Genomic DNA, 13,408 nt, shown 5'->3' on the forward strand with positions numbered 1-13,408 from the left:
ACCAAGGAAGCCTCAGGCTGCTGTAGCCTCATCCCTGGTCAGCTCACAGAGCTCACAGACCTGAGTTGCTGCTAAATTGAGCAACGCTGTGATTAAACATCTCAAACTGGGTCCTCCAGGGCTTCTCCCGAAAATCAGCCCTGAAGCAAAGGCTGGTGGAGACACTGCAGAGACCAGAGCAGTGGCCAGGATGGGTGGCAGCAGATGTCACCACGACCATCCCCAGCTAGTGGGGTCACACTACACACAAAGCTACCACCCTGGAGACCACACTCCCTGTGCCAGTCACCGCCCCAGCCCACCAGGCCACATCAAGCAGCTGGCTCCCCTGAGCCCCTTCTTCAACCCTCTCGAAGATCATGGACCCAGCTGCCCCCCGGGCCCTCTGTCCCTGTGTCATTTCTACCTTCAGAGGAGCACCAGCCTCAGCAAGGATGAGGAAGCAGGAGGCTCCAGTTCTGTCCCTAGGGCTGAGCAGTCCCTCGGAGGTGAAAATCAGCATCCAGTCCCCTGAGCATCTGGGGACATTGGATGCCAGATGGAGGGAAACCTTCCACATGGTCTTCTGGACTGGAGAAAACTAGTTCCTGGAGATGGCTGCATAGGGGTTGGGTGCTCCACTCCTTTTTATTTAACCTGAACTAATGACAAGAGCTAAAGGGTTCCCTGGCAGTTTCCCTCCATCTCTCTCCTTGTTAACAAGCTTGCAGTGAGCTCTGCGCCAGGATCCAGAGACCAAAGGGCTTAGGCAACATCATCTGTGAGCAAGGAGGAAGCCCTGGAGCCCTCCGTCCCGAGAATGTGGGTTCTCTGTCTGCATCCCCATCATCCCTGACTTCCAACCCCTTCCCCAGTGCAGACACTTGGATTCTAAGCGCATCTGCAAAGGGCCCGAGAGCCAGGAATTACCCCAAATCAAACAAGATCCCTTTCCAACCACTGCTCAATTTATTTATTTATTCATTTATTCTCTTTCCTTCCTGGTACAAAGGATTGAACCTGGGCCCTTCTCACTGAGCTATAATCCTAGCCCTTTTGTATTTTTTATTTTTTGAGACAGTGTCTTACTAGGTTGCTCAGTTAACCAGGCTTTTTTTTTTTTTTTTTTTTGCCTGAACTCAAAATTCTCCTGCCTCAGCCTTCCAGAGTGCTGGGATTACAGGCATCCACCACCAAGCCCAGCTAAGTCAATCTTTCTGGTTTCCACCTATCCTCACTTGTGGGGCCCAGGGCTCTGCATGCAACAGGCCCCCCCAGCCCAGACCCCAGGAACCCTGGAAGAGGGGAAGGTCACCCCTTGCGCCATGCCTACAGCTGGGGCTTGGCGTCCACACCACCTCCTACCCTCCTGGCCGAATACACAGGGATCCTATTAGACAGGGCAGGGCCGTGGTACAGCCTCTCCCTGCATCCACACTGCACAGAGCCCCTCAGAAGATCCCACAGCGCCCTCTTCCACCCTGTCTGGAAGACAGCAAGCTTTTGCCCCTTAGGCTGCCTGTCTTCTTGGAGTGAGAGTGGCCCTGAGATCTCGCTCTCCCTGTCCCTTTGCAGTGGTGTTGGAGTTTGCACTCTGGAGGCTTTCCAGGGTCAGTGTGGTACAGCACAAGGCCTCAAGGGCTGAGGAACTCTCACCTTGTCCCCTGCCCAGGAGCTCCCAGGCTGTTCCTGGAGACTGGTCAGGCCACCATGAAGACCCGAGCCCAAACCCTTGAAGGGCCTTCTGCAGCCACCCTTAATTACCCCCGAAGGTCTGGACACGTCTTTGGAGTGGAAGGGTCCTGGGTCTGTCCTCTGTCAGGGAGCTGGCTCCTGGATCTCAGCTGCCTGGAGGAGGGGTGCATCCTGCTGCTATGGGGCGCAGATACTCTCATCAGAGGCTCCCGGCCCCAAGGACACTCAGGGAGGGAGTTCCACCCTCTCCCCGTACAGGTGGGGACACAGAGGCCCAGTGAGGCTGTGGAACCTGTCCAAGGCCACCCAGCAGCAGCAGCAGTGGAGATCAAGCCCCCTCAGATGCCACAGCCCACCCCTCAGCCCTGACCTGGCTCCTCCCCAAGGTTGTTTCTCCAGACCTCCAGAGCTGCTTCTCCTCTGAAAGTTAAGCAAAGGCTTCTCTCTTAGGATGAAATGCCACACAGCCATCTGCCCCAGTCCCCCTGACCAAAGGTGCCCATGAGGCTGTGGTGGGTGAGCCCAGACCAGGGAAGCCAGTCCCAGTTCATTCAGAAACCCAGGCTGGTTCCATGTGTCCCCTGACACCCTGTGTTGGGCCACCTTGCCCTGCAGGGAGCTGTCCCCTGGGGGGATCTAGGGAAGGTGCCCACAGTTCCTCTGGCTGCCTGTATACCCAGACCTGACCGCTAGCAAAGGGATCTGAGGTGACCAGCAGCCTGGGCAGTGGCCAAAGTCAACAAAAGCCACACGGGAGCAAGGGAGGGATGCAGGACATTCGACCATAGGAGAGAAGGCTCCGAGGAGGGGACTCCGCTGGCCTGCAGTGGGGCAGAGGCAGGTGTGCCTTGGGGCCAGCAAAGGGGAGAAGGCAGCCCTGTCCGGGCTCCAAGCAGAGCCAGCTCCTTTCTGCTCAAAGTTGGGTTTCCGAAAGCTCATGAAACACTTCTCACTCACACAGAGTGCAGACCACCCACGCAGTTTCCCGTTTCAGAGGGCACGGCCACATTAGCAGCCCCCCGTGGGGCACACAGGGAGCTACCCCAGGAGGACACACTGCAGTTTATGACATCACTGCCTGCCTTTTGCCCATGTGACTCACATTGTCTAGCTTTCCTGTTGCTTTTTAATTTTTTTAAATTTTTTTTAAAATACAAGGTCTTGTTTTGCAGACTAGGCTGGCCTTGTTCTATAGCCTCGGCGATACTCCTGCCTCAGCTTCCCAAGTGCTGGGATTACAGATCTGTACCACCCTTTTCTCCTCCTTATTTTTGGCAGTATTCAGGATTGAACCCAGGACCTTTGCACTGAGCTACATCCTTAGCCCTTTTTTTATTTTGAGACAAGTTCTTGCTAAATTGCACAGGCTGGGCTCAAACTTGAAATCCTTTTTCGTAAACCTACTACAGTGCTGGGATTATAGACTTGTGCCATCACACCCAGCTTCCTACTTCTTAACTTCTGACAAACAGAATCACACCTCTGCCTTCTGTGCCTGGACCCCAGCTTTAGCTGGTGTTCAGCACTCTGCCCTTCAGCATATTCTAAGAGGCAAACACCCACGGGCAATTCCTGCTCCTGTGGGGTGCTGTGGGGCTGTGTCCCCTTTCCAGCTTCATGAATAACATTGCCATGAACATTCCCACCAAGTCCCTGTGCCCACCATGAAAAGATTTCTCCAGGACAGATGGAGGGCAGAGCGGGCAATCTGGGGCCCTTGTGGCAACAGTGCCAGAGGCGGACTACTCCTGCCCTTCTCCAGCCCTCTGTGTGGTCAGGGCAGTGACCTTCTCCCAGTCTGCAGTGAGGGTGGTCCTAGCCTGCCCCTTCCCCACGAGGATGGGGCCGAGTGTTGGCTCCCACTGGGCTTCTCCCAGGCCAAGTCACACGCCTGCCTTGGACAAAGTGAGGGCTCTGCCAAGTGGATTCCTGCAAACAGCCTGGTGATATCAGGAGAACTCCTTCCATTTGGAATCCAGCGCAGTGCCTCCCACCCTGTCGTTTGTCTTCTCAGTCCTTTTATGGTGGCTTTTAATGTAACCGAACTTCTGTGTATAATAAGATGTGTCCACCTTTGCCTTTATGACTATTAACTTTGCACATTGTAATCCATCCCTAACTCAAAGTCATGAAGATAATCCTCTAAATTGTCTTCTTAGGTGAAGCTTTGCTTTCAGACCTGTCCAACCTTTGGCTTGCCTGGGCCACGTGGAATGAACAGGATTGTCTTGGGCTGCATATAAAATACATAACATAGTTAATATATGTAAGTAAAAATCGCTTCTCGGCCTTTTGGCTAAGATCAAGTGTAATCTATATAAGTAACAAAACTTCCTTTATTTTATTAGGAAATTTTTAAAAAGAGGACAAGTGTCCCAGGCCACAGGTTGGACACGCCTGCTTAGGGTTTGTACAATGTGAAGCAGTCACATTTTTCTCTAGGTGTGTGGAGACCTAGGGTCCCAAAGCCATTGACTAAAGCCCCTCCATGTCCCCTCCCTGTCCATGTGGGAGCCCATTGTAGTGTCACCAGCCCTGAGCTTTTATCTCCCAGAGGCAGCAGTTCCTGTGCCCATATCTTGGTTCTTTGTCTTTCAACACCAATTTTAGAATCAGTTTGTCATAATCCACCAAAAAAAGGAAGAACAGATTAGAAATTTGGGTGGGAATGTGAGAAATCTGATTGATGGAGAGCTGTCACCTTGGCTACAGGGACCTGGAGGGACAGGGATATTCTCATTTTTCCATGTATCTGGATCTTGTTGAGAGCCACTTGGAGGTGTTTTAGATTCAATTTCCTCTGTAAAAATCTTGTACGTGTTTTGTTTGTCCTAGTTGCTTTATATCTTCAAGCTTTCATGAAGGACATCTTTTCTTAAGTTTCAGTTTATCACTGAATACACATAGAAAAACACCTTGATTTTTGTATATGGATTTCTTTTTATCCAGTAAGCTTCCCGCCTCACTTTTTAATTTGAATAATTTATCCTGGTGCTTCACAGCCATTACACACAGAATAACGTCCTCTGTGACTCTCGGTCTTACTTCTGCCCTTCAGCCCTGGTACCTCTGTCTCTCATTTCTGGCCTGGAGCTGGGACTCAGCCCCTACGAGGCAGCAGGGTGGATGGCACAGGTTCTGACCTCAGGGTGGAGCTTTGGTGGGGACCTTGCTTCGTGGTTTATGTGAACTCTTTGTCAAGTTAGGGAGGCTCCTCTGTTCCCAGTGGAAGTATCTTTCTTGAATGGATGTTGAATTTTATCATTTTTTTTCTCTTCTATTGAAACAACCATAAGGTATTGCTGTGAATAATTATATTAATTTATTTGATGACATTCAACCACTTTTGGTTCTGGGATAAACCCAACTTAGTTGAGATGAATTATCCCTTGTTGGTATCTTTGGGGGCTTATCATCTTCCTTCCCAGTCCGGTTGGTGACAGGTTCTGTCATTGAGGGCCTATTAGCTTCTTACAATGCTTTGGGAAATATTTCCTGCTTGGCTCTTCACTGTAAGAATTAAGGGTAGAATTAGGTTTCTTGAGTATATGGATAAAAATTACCAATGAAAGCAGGTGAACCTGAGATCTTCTTCTTGGGAAGATTTTTAATTTTACATACAGAAAAGTAGTCTATGGCAACTCTCCTGCATTGCTGCCCAGTCCACATGGGGTGTGCTCACCCTGGTGATGTCATGGCCTGGCAGCTCTATTGCAGGGAACCCCAGATAGCTGAGTTTGAGGGTCAACTCACGGCCCAGGTCAGGTCAACATCTGCATTACCCTGACAGCCGAAAGCTGGACACCACTAGTGCTACCTCCAGTGCTAATGAACTGCGGGTGTCCGCCCACCCCTGGAACAGAATAGACTGCAGATTGCAGCTTCGCAGTGAGTGACAGGGGCAGGTGGAACGGAGTCTCCATCAAGCTGTGTTGGGAAACAGCACCAACTGGGGGTGACAGGAGCCAGGAGGTGTGGAACTGAGGGGCCCATGCATAGCTTCCTGTGTTCTGGGTGTGGCTGCATCTCACATCCTTTCACCTGGGGAGTTCACCCCATCCACTGTGTCACCCCCCGTGAAATGTGACCTGCACGTGGGTCAGAAATGAGAGCAGGGCAACCTGGGCTGTCTGGTTCCCACCCATGCTGGCAGTGACTTCTCCTTAGACACTTCTCTGGTGCCCACAGCAGCTCCAATCCTCTTAGATGCATTGAATCACGGCATTCTTGGTTTATGTGGGGTTGCAGCAACATCAAGGTCAGCCAGCTGGCTGGGGGCCTATGACAAGTTCTGCCTGCTGTGCCCCAAGCTTGTTGAGCTGGGGTCACTCTGCCTCCCCAGTGCTTCTCAGACTTGTGGGCCTATTATGCAGATGGAGTGATCGAGGCCTCAAGGTTAGCAACTGGCTGGGTCAGGGCAGGAACAGCAGTGCATCCTGCCCAAGAGATGCCTGCTATGGAACCCACCTGTCCCTTGGAACACCTCACCTGCTGTGTGACTGTGAGTGAACACTGCCTCTGCTCATTGTCTTCTCCCTGTATTTTGTGCCTCTGCAAGACTCCTGGGGCTGGAAGTGTGGTTCAGTGGAGAGCACTTGCCAGTCATGTGTGAGGCCCTAGGTTCCAACCCAGCATCTCAAAAAATAAAAGAAAAAGAAAAAGAAATAAAAGAGAATTTCCTGGGGGTATCTCTCCCCGTCCTTGTCCTCTTTATTTACTATGGTCCCCCTGTTGCTTTTTAAGCATCAATTTGAATATTTTCCTTGTAATTACAGTGTTGTTTCCTTGTCATAGCATTGCAGATCTGTGTCTGTTTGATTTGCCTTTTTGCCTTGGCTATGGGTTCCTAGAGCACAAAAGCTTTGCATTTCCACTTAGATAAATGTTTATCTTGATCTACCAAGCTTAGAAAAACACAGAAGCCAGACTCATTCATTTCCATGAGGGTTTAACTTTCCCAGCAGCTTAGTAGTGCTTAGGTCAGCTTAGCCTTTGTCCAGGCCGGAACACATGTGGATTCTTGGTCCCTGGGGGCCTCAGCTTTCCCATCTGTAAAATGGGCATAAATACCTCAGCTTGCAGAGTTGGGCTCAACCTCCTAGAGGCTAGACAAGCAAACTTCCCCTTTCCAACATGGCCTGACCTGGCTGGGCTGCCTCAGTGCCACCTTGGCCCTTCAGCCTTCCTGGGCCTCATCTGCCCTCTACGGAGTCACCATGGGGATCTGGTTCTCACCTGTGCACATCAGGATTCCCTAAAGATATGGATGCCCTAGAATCTGCATTTCTAATGGTTCCTAGTGATGTGGGGCTGCAGATGTGAGGGATCTTGGGGCTGGGCAAGACCAGGGCAGGGACAGCTCCCAGGGCAGGTGGGCTGGGTCCACAGACCAACATGCTCAGCTGGGCAGAGCAAAACGGGCCACCAGTGCCGCCTCGAGGGCAGCTGTGCCCAGGTAGGTAACAGCAAAAGATGGGGCACTGATTCCAGGAAGAAAGGGGGCTCTGGAGTCACCTTGTTGAGAGGTTGGGAAACTGAGGTAGGCCTAGAGCTGAAAAGCCTGGGCTGAGATGCCTAGATCTGAGCTGGGCTTTGTCCAGTTGTGTGGAAAGAAGACCATGGGCTCCACCCCACGTCCCTCCTCTGGCCCAGAGCACTTTCCCAGGATGCAGTTCCAGCCACCACAGCCACAGCAGCACAGGGACCCCAGGCCTCCCTCCGGAGCCACTGAGTCAGAACTTCCCTAGCTTCCCAGAGGGCTCTGGACATCCATGTCTGAGAACCATCACCCACTTCCCACCCCTGCCCCGAGTATGGCAGACCTTGACTTCTCTGCCGACTGCCCAGTGGGACTGGTGGTATCTTTCCAGGACCTCGCATCAGGAGGGAAGAAAAAATCAGAAAAAAGTCTTGCAGAGCCAGGCAGTTCCTCCCAGTGCTGACACCTCGGTCCCATGGCCACCTGGAGGTGACAAGCACAAGCCACTCTGGGAGCCAGCAGGCCCCTGCCTTGACCATGGGCATCAGCAGCACCTTCTTCTGTGTCAGGGATTAATGCATCCCTAGTAACCCGAGTCTGTAGGTGGAAGCTCAGGGGGATCTCTGCTGGGCTGAGGGCTGTGGGTCTCACAGATTCTGTTACTCAGTGAGTATCTGTTTTCACCAAGTGAGTCTCCACCAGGACTTGGGGGAGCACTGTCCAGACTGTCCCCTCTGAGGGTGGGCGGGACATGCTGTGTATCATTATTGCTCCCAGACTTCATGTCACAAAGCAGGGACTCAGGAAAGGGCCCCTGGAGAGCAGCGGCTTTAGCGGGCGGGACATTCCTGGACAAGAGCAGACAGGAGCCGGAGAGGTAGCTGCTCCTTCGGAATTCCGGATGTGGCTCAGGCACAGGCCCAGTCTTGCAGGGCCAGGCAGTCCCTCCCTGTGCTGACAGCCCGTCCCCAGGCAGCCTCTGCAGGCTGCAGGTGGCCTGTCACAGGCGGAAGATCAGCCCCGCCCCCCAGGGCTGGGGAGATGGATGGCATTCCTGGGACCCGCCCAGCCCTGCACACCCATCTCCAGAACAGACAGGCAACCTAGGCACCAGTGCTGAACTCACAGAATTGTCCACAAAACCCAAGGGTGGCCCAGGCTGGTGACAGGGACCGCAGCGCCCCATGTGCTGGCAGGTAAGACACCTACACAAACAGTAACACAAAGGACACTCTCTCCGAACACCAGCCATGTGCCAGCCCTCAGCGGGCACTTTATGGCACGTTATCTCATCTGTGCCCCACAACAACCCAGCCAGGTGGGAATTTCACTCCCTTTACACAGATAAGGAAAAAAGGCTCAGGGAAGCGAGGGCTGCCAAGGTCACACAGGTTATAAAGCGGCTGATTCTGGATCCCAACCAGGCCCACCTGGACACAGAGCCCACCTGGGCGTTCACCTCACACCCGTATTAAATACATGATAAATGGATTCTTTGTTTAAAGAAGACTTTCAGGAAGCCATGCAGCAATGCAGGCTCCAAGTAGAGAACAGAGGCGGATGGGGCGCTGGCCGGCCTGATTCCTACCACATGGCCGAGAAGCCATGCCTGCAGGCCAGGGGCAGGGACAGCCAAGGAAGCTGGCCAGCAGCAGCCCTGTGAGCCAAGAGTAGCTGTATGTGCATACAGAACCCACAGGAGGCCACTCTTGTTGGGCCACAGAGGCCTCAAGTGCCGAGCAGGACCTTCGAGTCTGCTCAGTCCAGTCCAGCTCTGCTCTGCCATCACCTCCCACCCAATCACCCCCTTCCCCAGATCCCACAGAGGCCACGGAGAGCAAAGACAAGCAAAGGCCAACAAAGGGATTCTGTAGCTGGGTGGGCATGGAACCTTGGCTTCTGAGTAGCTCCCAAGGCCCTGGGCACCATCTGGGCCTGATCCTCAAAAGCCCAGCCAACCCAAGTGGAACAGTCCAAAGACAGGGACCCTGAAGCCCTGGGGGTAGATATCGTTGTCACCGACGGGGACCGGGGAGCCAAACTTCCTGGATAGGGACCAAGCCAGAGCAGGGGCAAGTACAGACCAGGGAAGGACGGGGGCTTATCATAAAAGATGGGTGGCAGGACTGTCCCCGGGAGCGAGGCGTCACAGCCACAGTACCACACCGGATGCTACTGAAAGAGAGCAGAGGGCTTTGGGGCCTAAAATACAACCGTGAGAAAAGGCAGGCTGGGGTGCAGCTCCGTGGTAGATGATTATCTAGCATGCAAGTGGCCCTGGGTTCCAACCCCAGCACCACAGGAGAGAGGGAGGGAGGGAGGGAGAAACTCGGCAGAAAGTAGAAGGTATGAACAATAAAGCTGGAGAAATCTTTCAGAAAGTGGAGCTCCAAGGCACAGTGATAGAAAATTGGAGAGAAAAGATTTTAGGAACTGAGGTCAAGAGGTCCAGTAAGAGCGTAAATGGGAGGAGAAAAAAAAGAATAGAGAAAATGAAGGGAAGGAAATTAGTTTTTAAATTTCAAGGAATTTTCCAGAGCTGAAGAACATGCAGGGATGGAGGGGCACAGGGCCCAGCTGTGATGAAAGCACCAGTGTTCACATCTCAGAGCCTCAGATGAGCAGCAGCCTCGAGACTCAGGGCTCCTGTGGAGGAAGCATAGTGGCTGGGCTTCAGAGTGGTCAGCAGGGCTGGGCAGAGCCCCAGGCTTGGGGTTCATTCGGGCTTGTCACCCGCTCCAGTGCATCCTCCCTTGCTGGGACGCTTTTGCACTGTATCCACCTAGGGACTCCAGCACCTCCTGGGGGCTTGTGCCTAGGACTTGGAAACTGCTAAGAGCTGGGGACTTGGGAAGCAATTCCCATGCAGTGTGAGTGCGTGTGTGTGTGTGTGCATGCGCACACACACACGTGCATGAACACATGTGTGCCCACAGGCCCATAGGAGTGCTGTGAGCACTCAGTTCACCTGTCTTTCAGCAGCTCCCAGTACAGTTCACACAAACGCTGTTGGCTCCACCCACCCACTGTTGGGAGTCCCAGGTCTGGGCTGGTGTTCCACCACTCCACACCCAGCACACAGGGCGTCCCTGCATCAGGAGGCACATCTCCGCCTTTCTCTGCCTATCGTTTTGCTGGAGAAAAGCTCACTCACCACAGGGAACACATATCTGAGAGAACAGGGGGAAACGGGGAATCTGCTCCTGGATCACTTGGTAGTGGACGTCTCTTGTAAAGGAGAGGCCTGGTCATAGAGATACTGTTCTGGGAAACCTGAAACTCACTTGAGTAGGAACCAACAGGGTCTCTGCCATAAATGTGCCTTTTCCTCAGCCTGACCCGCAAGGCCAGCAGCCCCCAAACCAATGCTATAGCCCCTAGGCAAATCACATGCCTCTTGGTGCCCACAGTGCCTGCACATCCAGAAAGCTGCTTTCTACACTACTTCCCAGGGCAGGGTCTATGAGCCCTGATGGGTCTGTGTAGTCCTTCTCCAGAGAGCAGAGGTCAGGACTTATGTGGACAAGTCCACGGTTCCCTTTGTGGGCAGGGGCACCGGGGACCCATGTGGAAAGGTACTCAAGGACCTCCATGGACATTTGCCTCCGGAGCTTTCCTGGAAGCGTGGCAACTTCACCACAGCCTAGGAGTAGCCTTGGAGCCACGGCTGGCCCACAGAGGAGGCTCAGCCCCAAAAGGTACCAGGCACCACTGGGCACAGCTGGCCCATCCATCCACATTCTGTCCACACACAGGGCAGGGAAGCCCATGCATGCCAGATCCTAACCTGGCTCCAGCCTCCCCCTCGTTCACCCACCAAGCCTGGGGCTCAGGCACTGGCTTCCCAAAGAGCTACTAGCCAGCCTTCAACAAGCCACCCAGGCCCCTCTCCACTCCTTTCTTAATGGTTAACTGGTATAATAAAACCAGGTGATAATGAGCTTTTTGACCCCTTATGGGCCCCTCAGCCACCGAGGCTGTGAAGCAGTAAGCGTCCCTCTCAGCCCTGCAGGCCGACCACCCTTTTATCTGCAGCCAAGCTGCTCAAAAAAGAGCTCCCCCCCAAACCAAACGCCCTCTGCCAGTGCAAATTTTACAGTAAAAATAGAAAAGGAAATTCTTAACCCACGGTCTCATGTGTGACCAGTGGTTCTGCAGGGGGGAACAGCAGTCCCAGGAATGCACTCCCCCTCCCTGGGCCTCAAGGCCTTCCCCAGAGTGAGGGAATGTGGCACCACGGGGGCCCTTTGTGTTCTGCCACCAGCCAACCCGCAGCTCTGTTGTGGGGACCAGAGACTCCGGGCTGGGGCTGCCCATGTCCCTCCGCTTTGATCTGAATCTGGCACTGTGGATGCAGCCAGCTGCTATTCAGGATTCAGATCCTGAGGTTTTTGTTTCCCTCAGATCTTGGGCACTTGTGCCCAGGGCCAGCCTGGCAGCAGAGGCCCCACCGCCCACCTAAGGCAAGGTCCCCGGCCATTGGGAAGGCAAGGAGCCCAGCAGCTCACCCTGGAGCATCTGGCCTGCGCTCTCTCTGTGACCAGGCGCCCCATCTCCCTAGGGGGCTGGACTTCTGGTCTCTCAGCCAGTGTGGGAACGAAAGCACAGTCTGGAAAAACAGTCCCAGTCGATGCTTCTTGTAGTTAAGGATCTAGGCTCTGTGATCTGAAGGTGCAGTTCCAAGGAGTGAGTGAAGGAGCCAGCCCAGGACCACTCTTACTTCAGGCAAAGGGGACGGCAGGCACCTGCATGGGGTTGGCAGGCCTGGCCACCCTCTACCTTGGAAGGCTGCCTCCCGACGTGCATGCCACCCAGCTGCCTCTCAGGAGTTCATTTCATCTCAGGAAAACCATGAGCTGCTGGAGCCTTGCTGTGATCCCACTTCCCTCTGTAGTTTCTGCACCTTCTTCCTCCTCTCATCTGCACTCAGCTGGGACCTGCTGGCCTAGGCCAGAGGCGCACAGACCCACAGGGCTGTTGCATGCACTCACCACCCACTGTCCCCTCCAGTGTGCAGCTTCTGCCAGTGCTGGCGTCCCATAGGGCACAGAGGACTGGAATGGGGACTCACAATCTTGGGGAGAAAGGCGCAAAACAAGTTACTCCAAGACCAGGCTCACACTCCTCTCTTAGTGTCCATGCCCAAACACTGAAGCCAGCTCCTCCACAGAGCAGGGGTGATACCTGACCGGCATGGGGTGTCTTTCAGCCAGTGCAACACAGCTCAGGGAGGGCAAGGCCACAGTGAGAGAGACACACCAGCCTCCCCCAGCTCCATCCAGAGCTGTAGTTTTAGGAGGAGCTGGGTATCTGTCCAGGTTCACTAGTGGGCACATAGACCTTGTGCAGCCTCCTGAGAAACTTGCTCAGCTGGAATAGACGCCACATAGCCACTGGACAGACGTGGATTGGAAGGGAGGCAAGAAACCCTGCAAAAGATAGCACTGATGAGTGTGGCCGGGTCTGCAGAACTCCACAGTGTTGGTCCCCGAAAGCCTTGATGACCAGGCTCAGCAGAGCACATAGTGGGACAAATGGAGTGAAGGACTCCAAGCTTGGAGGCAGCTCCCACATCCCCCACAGAGCTGGACATTGCCCAGCCCTCAACCCAGGGCCAAGCCCAGAGCTGACCACCAGCAGCCCGCACGCCCTGACCCAGGGCCTGCTTCTGCTTAGGAGGGTTCAGACCATGCTCTGGCACAAGGGTGCTCAGAGGTTGACCTCTAAGCCCAAGATGGCCAGTATGTGGCACCAGTCACAGGGGACCTCAGCTGAGCAGGGCCCAGGAGGCCAGCTGCCCTTGCCCACTGGCAGGTGGGGAAACTGAGGGCCACGTGACAGCAGAGGAGATGTGGGCGGGAAGATGAGCGTTAGAGCTGAAAGGTGCCCTTTGATGATAGAGAGGTCAAGTTTATCCCAAGGTCACTGGCTATTCTCATGCCTGTGCCTGGAAATCACTTCCTTGGCTGTGGGAAAACCACAGCAGAGAAGAGAACCAGGAGGCTGCAAGCTTCAGTCTTGTGCTGCTGAGGAAGGGGCTGACTGGGAGGGGAGGGGGAGCGGAGGGTGTGGGGAAGGGAGGCCGGATGCCCTTGGGTGGCCAGAGAATGGGCTACCAACTCACAGAGCTGTGCCTGGGGCTGCTGGGGACCCAGCAAGGTGCTTGCCTGGGAGGTTGTCACCAGGAAGGGAGTCACTGGAGGCTTCAACACTCAGCCCTTTCTTTCTGACCCCTAGCTATTCTCAACTGACATC

General features: G+C 54.0%; 1 pseudogene; it reads left to right on the top strand.

The window, feature by feature from the left end:
* Positions 1-3,950: 3,950 nt before the first annotated feature.
* Positions 3,951-4,107, top strand: LOC147822685 (U2 spliceosomal RNA; annotated as a pseudogene).
* The last annotated feature ends 9,301 nt before the right edge of the window (positions 4,108-13,408 follow it).

This window comes from Heterocephalus glaber, unplaced genomic scaffold, assembly GCF_053883595.1.
Source record: "Heterocephalus glaber isolate CG9 unplaced genomic scaffold, H.glaber_assembly_v1.0 deba00001610, whole genome shotgun sequence".
Classification (NCBI taxonomy): domain Eukaryota; kingdom Metazoa; phylum Chordata; class Mammalia; order Rodentia; family Bathyergidae; genus Heterocephalus; species Heterocephalus glaber.